Source organism: Tyto alba, unplaced genomic scaffold (genome assembly GCF_018691265.1).
Source record: "Tyto alba isolate M040663 unplaced genomic scaffold, T.alba_DEE_v4.0 Super-Scaffold_49, whole genome shotgun sequence".
Classification (NCBI taxonomy): Eukaryota; Metazoa; Chordata; class Aves; order Strigiformes; family Tytonidae; genus Tyto; species Tyto alba.
Genome location: NW_024881325.1, coordinates 3825963 through 3832828, shown reverse-complemented (window position 1 = coordinate 3832828; position 6866 = coordinate 3825963).

The window sequence follows — 6866 nt, the reverse complement described above, 5'->3', positions numbered from 1 at the left end:
TGCTGCTGTTTTTCTTGTAGTTAATGCTTTGCACTTCCTTGTAGAACTGCTCCTCAATGTGTTGCCCTCCTGTGGCTGCTGTCTGCCAACTGACTCCCTCCTCATCTCTGCTCTGTCATGGTTAAATTTTTATTTTGGTTATTTGTGGCAAGATTTTTAACATTTTCATCTGCTTTCAGAAATCTTTGCAGTTTTTCTGCTTAACTTGTTTAGTGACCTGAAGTTAAACAGAACACATCAATGCAAAGACTGAGTGACTTCTGGATAAGCCTTGACTTTGTGTCATTTTGGTAGTCCAATGAATCATTGCCTATCAAAACTTGTGTGGAGCCCTGCCTCTTCTTGGTAGAAAGTGATTTTGATACGAGATTTATTTTAAGGGCTACTTTGGCCACCCAAATAGGGACTTTGGGTAAGAAAAATATACAGAAAAATCTATTACTGGCCTGTTCTTTTGGGTAAACTTTGAAGGAGGATCTGCTGGCCCACATGCTACTACAGGCAGCATTAAGGATCCTACCAAAGCAATGTGTTGCTGTAGCAGGAGAAGCTTCAGGGGCAGTCACTGACCTGCAGCCTGTATTTCATCCCCGGCTGCAACACTTCCCTTGAGGTCCAAGAGGACCCCCGGAGCCTTGCCACCTTCCCGTCGGACATGAAACGCTGATAACAGGGGTTGGGTTGTCAGTGTCAATGGAACACGGTCTCTTGTTGAGGTTACTTGATCAGCAAGAGAGAGTGTCTTCACCCTTTGCCCTCCCTTGGAGCGTCTCTGTCCGATGAGCTGGAATGAGAGTCTCTCCCCACCTTTCCTACTGACTGGTGTGTGGCTCTTCAGAGGAAGAGCGAGGGGAGCAGCTCTATTACCAGGAGGCCATGCTTCAATCTGTGCTGAGCAGACACGCGGTGCCCTGGCGCGCCTGGTGCCAGGAGAAGGGACTGGTGCAGAGCTTTTCTTCATGGATGTCACCAGGGTTTTGATGTGAGTGAAAAAATAGCCTGATTAAGCTACAAACCTGTAGGATTTGGGGGAGGGGGGTTAATTTTCATTATAGCTTCAACTCATCTACTACATAGGGCTATTATTAATGCCAAATGCAAAAGAAACCAGTGGCTAGAGATGAGACAGGTATGCAGCAGCATCGCCCTGTTTAATTCAGTGTAGCTGCTTTGGCATAAAAGAGCATTTCAGGTGAATCCTGACCTGCCCTTTCTATTTTGGAGCACAGGCCGCTATACACTGCAGTTGCAAGGAAAACCTTTCTGCCATGTTGCTGCCATTAATTTTTACTAACATTGTGCCTAGTAAAGCAAAAACCTTTCAGACTTGCTCTGCGCTTCATGAACTGATAACAGGGGAAATCAGGTGCCAGCAGCCGGAGTGCCACAGCACCTGAAGCCAGCTGGCAAGATGTGTCCTTATACCAAGTCCCCTCCTTTCAGTAGCAAAATACTTCATCACACACACTCAGCGGGGGTCCCTTTTCTTTTAGGCCACAGTTTTAGCTACCCTGGGGGTTTTGCAGCACCCAAGCCCCCTAGCCCCCATCTGGATGATGCTCTGTGCCATGCAGCAGCTGTCTCACACGCAGCACCAGCTCCAGCAATGGCCTTGGATGACAGCCCTGCCTGGTCCCTGCGGCTACCTCCCTGCTGAATGCCACAGCACTGCGTTAACAGAAAGGGAGAGATCGAAGATTATTTTTCCTTTGTCTGCTCTGAGCTAATTAATTTTAAAATCTCCTAGCAGAAGTTGAAAATAGGATGCCCGTGCCTCTTAAATATTCCTGATCCGTAATGGTTGCACACAGCTGGGTTACGCTTCTCATCTGTAGAGGAAGAAAACCACCCACTGAGACTAAGATCTCCAAATCTACCTGGGGCTGAGAAGCACACTGTAAATCTCTGGAAGAGGTGTGTTACCCTGCTCCCACGACTGCCTGGGAAGAGCTCAGCCCTCTGTCCCTCTCCCACCCATCTTGTGCCCTGGGGTGACCTTTCCACTTGCCTAGGTGTTTCACTTTTAATAAAGATTTATTAAGAACATTCCCAAGCACAAAGTGGATTCTGGGTATTTTCTGGGAGGGAGAAGAGGCAAAAATATCAGTGCTCTCCATTCTACCAATTCCAGCTTAGGGCTTGTCCTGACTGGGAAGGACAATACATTCTTTAATATTCACAGTTCTCCAAACCAAAGGGTTGCTCCTGAGCAGAGCTGGTGCTTCCTGCCCCTTTCTCCTGCCATACAGGCTGGCGGGGGGGCACAGAGCTGCCCAGCCCCACTTTGGTGGGATACAGTAACCCAGGCCCTGGGGTGGTGCTCGGGATGCTGGCGCAGGGGAAACAAAGGGTGGCACAAGGGAGACAGGCGCCGTGCTGCAGTAACCAGCCCTGACTGGCGACAGCTCTACTCCCATGCTTTTTCCTGCACACCAAGAGAGAAAAATCCAGAATTCATCACTACTTTCACATGCAAAATTCAACCCATTGTGCACAGATGAGCACTGACTGGTCAGAGGCTGTGCTGGATGCTTCTAGATGTGTTACAGACTCCAAATGGACACCTTCATATGCTCCTGGTAAATTTTGCTTGCTGCCCTACACCTTACAAAAGCTGGCTGTGTTCTGGAGGATTAGGGTCCTGCAGAGGGGATGTTCTTGTCCCATCACTGTGAGCAGGGGACTGGACCCGCTTCTGGATCTCTCACCTACAGGGTTTATAAGACAAGTGCAGGAGCTTGTTCTCCCACCCTTACATCATATAACACTCTGTGCCTGCTTTGTTTTAGTTTTTTGCTGGTTTATGGTTATGCAGCAAGTTGCAGTTAGAGCAAATAAAGCTCATCCTTCACTCTGAGGTCCCGTGTGTGCTTCTTGGAGCTAGCTTGAGTCACCCTGATTTATCACTGCTGCTTTTCACGGCTCTGGAAGAACTCCATCCTTCCAGGAAGATAGTTTATAGTAGGTAGGAACCAAATTCAAAGTCCAGGTATAACAGGTAAAATGATAACAGAAAACAGTAATTATTCATAATAATAATAATTTAGATAGCATTTTTCTGTGAAAGAGCTGCAAGGGCATCTTTCTGGGTATTCCCAGGCAGGGAGCATTGTGGAGCACAGGTGAAACTTGCATTGACTAGCATGGAGCCATTAAGAAACAAAGTAGGAAGGAAATTCGCCATTCAGAGCAGGATGAAGTTCAGCCCTGGATGAGTCCAGACTGGTCCTGACTCTGGAAACACAAACAGGAAGATTCCTTATTCCATCACGGCCTCTCTGCAAGCGAAGGGGATGTGCAAACTAAACAAAACAATAACAGTGACATCTGGTTTAAAGATGTCGGCATCTCTATTTGATAACCATGGTCCCTTCACGACCCCGACGAGATCTACCAATGGGGCTGCGGGAATTGGGGCTTTCAAACCTGATTTTTATCCGCACAGAGAAAAAAGAGCTTTTACGGAGTGTGAAGGAGACTACTGACCAACAGAGGCCCGTCGTAGCTTGTTCTCACACTGCTCCATTTAGTGCACTTCTTACAGGTTGATTTTGTTAAGTCACATTCCCAGAATTTTAATCTCCATGAGCCATGGAGAGGCCCAGGGGGGAAATACAGGGATTTCTTTCTGGAATGGTGCTCTCCCTGGCATGCCTGATGAATCATATTTTCTGACACAGAAAAAAATAAATCCTGTTTCAGGGTGAAGACACATAGCTGTCTCCCTCCATAGTTGCCACAAGTCCAACACAAATGTGAAATGTAAGACCTTTCCAATGCTTTAAATTATTGTCATCCTTGATGTCAGAAAACTGGGGTAATGTTAGGTGGTGATGAAACTGGTTTATTCTCAAATATTTTTGGCACCAGCAAAAATGGTTGGCAACGTTTCAGGAGTCCTGGTATGGCTCTTTGTACCATGGTACCAGATTTACTTACATTTAAAACCTGTACTGTAAAAAGAGGGTTGGGACTGGCTCTGAGCTGGAATATTGGAAAAAGGAGGAGGAGGAGGAGTGGAAAGCATCATGAAGGAGGCTGGAAGAAAAAGTAACCAGAATTTTTGCAGTTCCCATTTCTGACAAAGCCCGACTTGCCTGATGATCAGGCATTGGAAAGTGTCTGTTGTCTGTTCGGGAGCTGTGGCACTCCCCTTGTGAAGGCAGGCAGGCTATTAAATAGTTTTCATTAGAACAGTGGGGCTGAGGCCGTGTGTGCTTTTAACACAGAGTAAAGAATTCAATCAGCGTGAAAATGTGAAAATTTTCCTTGCAGAAGAAGCCTTTGAACACCACATTCTTTCATGTCAGTCTTTTTGCAGTGTGTGTCCTTACCATGGCTGGTGTTTGCTCCCTGACACAGCCAAGAGCCACCTCCTAGCAGTGTGAACATTTCCATTAGCTCTGTCCATGTTCCTGCCCTCCCAGTGCTGTTCAATGTGTTCAAACGGCAGGATGTGACTAAACGATGGGGGGGATAAGGGTAAAACTCTGGGTACAGCTGGCACATCACCCTGCAGCGTCTGGGCTCTGCTCAAAGAGCCTGCTGTGGCCATGCAGTTATTTATCTCTTCCTCAAATGCTTTATCCCATTTATTTCTTGCTCTAGTAATGTCTTCTCTTAGCTTTTGACTCCGGCCCAGCCTTGTTGATCACCTGAGAACATTAAAGGGCTGCAGCAAGACCCCTACGTGACACCAGGGTGAATGGGGTTCTCCCTTCAAGGAGCTGAGAGTGGCTCCTATCTTGCTCCTTATATATTGCAGTTGTAAAACAGCAACCCCTCCTTTTTTCCAGGGGAGAAAGACAGCCTGCTCCTCAGACATGTAGCTTTCCAAGAAAAAGGTGGTGGGAATTTGGAACACAGCAAACTTTGTTCTCTTTTGCATGCCTCCAAATGGGTATTTAGCTTGAGCTTAGTAATAGTCCTGAGACAGATTCTGCATACTTTCCAAGACTTTTGACCATGGTGCTTTGTGCTGTTGTATGTGAAAGCTTCTAAAATAAAAATGGAAAGCTGAAGCGTTATTTCCCAAAGGAGAACATCATCTCATTTCCCATCACTGTGGGAGGTTTCTTCCAAGATACATACTGTCCTCTGGGGTAGTTCCTTGGGGCAAAATCTGCATCTGAGCATACTGGTGTGGTGGTCTTTACAATACATTAACTTCATTTCAAGATCATTAAATTTGTATATATTTAAGTGATGTTATCCATGTTTAGAAAAAAAGTATTTACAAATAGCTACCATCTGGTGATAGCTGGGGTACCACTGTTTCCGGACTTATTCTAAGGGAAATGCAGTATCTATGCTATTCTTCTGTAGTAGCCTTTCCTGAATATTGGTTTAATAGTGATAATACCAAATGTGTTGTCTTAAGAACTAAACAGGAGTACGTCTGCTCTGCTAGATCATTTCCCTACAGACAGCGTAACAAAACTGCTGGGAGTATTCAGAAGCTCTCTGTTTATTACTTTTTAATTTCTTAATGGAAGTGTAGGGTTTGTGGGGATTGCCATGCAAAGATGGGGGGCTCCACATCTCACATGTGGATATTATGCTTATGTAAATAACCTGCAAATCATTTATTTAAAAGCAAAACACTGCCATTTAGCAGCAATGTGGTTTTTCTTGCACGCAAACAACTATGGAGAGCCTGCTTCTTTCCAGGCTCACTGCTTCTACATGCTCTATGCTGCCTCTAATATTATGGGAGATGTGGTGATTCATTTTTAAGGAGTGCTATGTTTAAATATGCAGGTTAACAAAGATATGTTATACATACGAAAACGTATCATAATTTTTCTTCTAAATGTTCCCACTGCCCTACAGTAAGTAAATACACTTTCAGTAGTCTGTTCTCCTGTAGTTTGACAAAATGAAATTGTAAGTTTTTGGGGATTTTTTTGAAAACAAACTGTAAAACAGTGCATAAATTGGTACCACACGTGGCATTTCCTGAACCAGATAAAACTTATAATGGCAATACCTTTGGTAAGCTAGGAAAAGAGCAGACCCCAGCATTTGGATTCTGTCACTCATTTCTGATAACTCTTTTGTAAATATTTGAATGATCAAGATGATCATGTTTCTTCCAGCTGTTAACAATGAAGGAGCATCCAAGCTTTTCAGGTAACACATAGTCAGAAGCCTGTGCCCTGGACCAAGGAGATGTGCACATGGCACCAGTACCTTTGGTACAGGGCAGTGAGCTCCAGTCAACCAGTACCTGTGCCAAAAAGTGGTTGGCAGGGCTCAGTGCAACTTGCGGGAAGACATGGCAGAAAACAAGATAAAGCATTGGTTACAATAAATTAAAAGGAGTTATCAAACCCTCTCTAGTTCAGCCCGTTTTATGTAATGCTCAGCTGTAGAATAAGCTTCAGCAGTGACCTAGTTTAGAAGACAAATACTTACAAGTCAGTTCCAGTAAATATAGTTGTTGTCACCTGCTCCAGTAAATACAGCTACACGGAAAATTTCAACCCAGACAGTCCTAGATGCTGAAGGGACTAACAAGAATGACCAGAGCAGCATGTGTAATTCTAGCTCTGCTCAGCAGCTTATGAAACAGAAGTAAACGGATGACCTGGCATGAACCGTTTCCCACGACAGCCTGTAAAAATTCATCTCGCTTCATTATTGATGACCTCTTCTTAAGTGAAATGTTTGCCTGCAACCAAGACCTCTGGAGAAGCACAGCAAACGAAAGAACCATCTAAACCAATGCTTTTGTTTGCCACCCCCAGGAAATATTCACTAGGATTTTAAATAAGTACCTGACTTAAAAGAATAATAATCACGTGATTAAATTATTTATACTCGAAATCAACTTGCAGATGCTTTTGTCTTTTAAAAAATACATG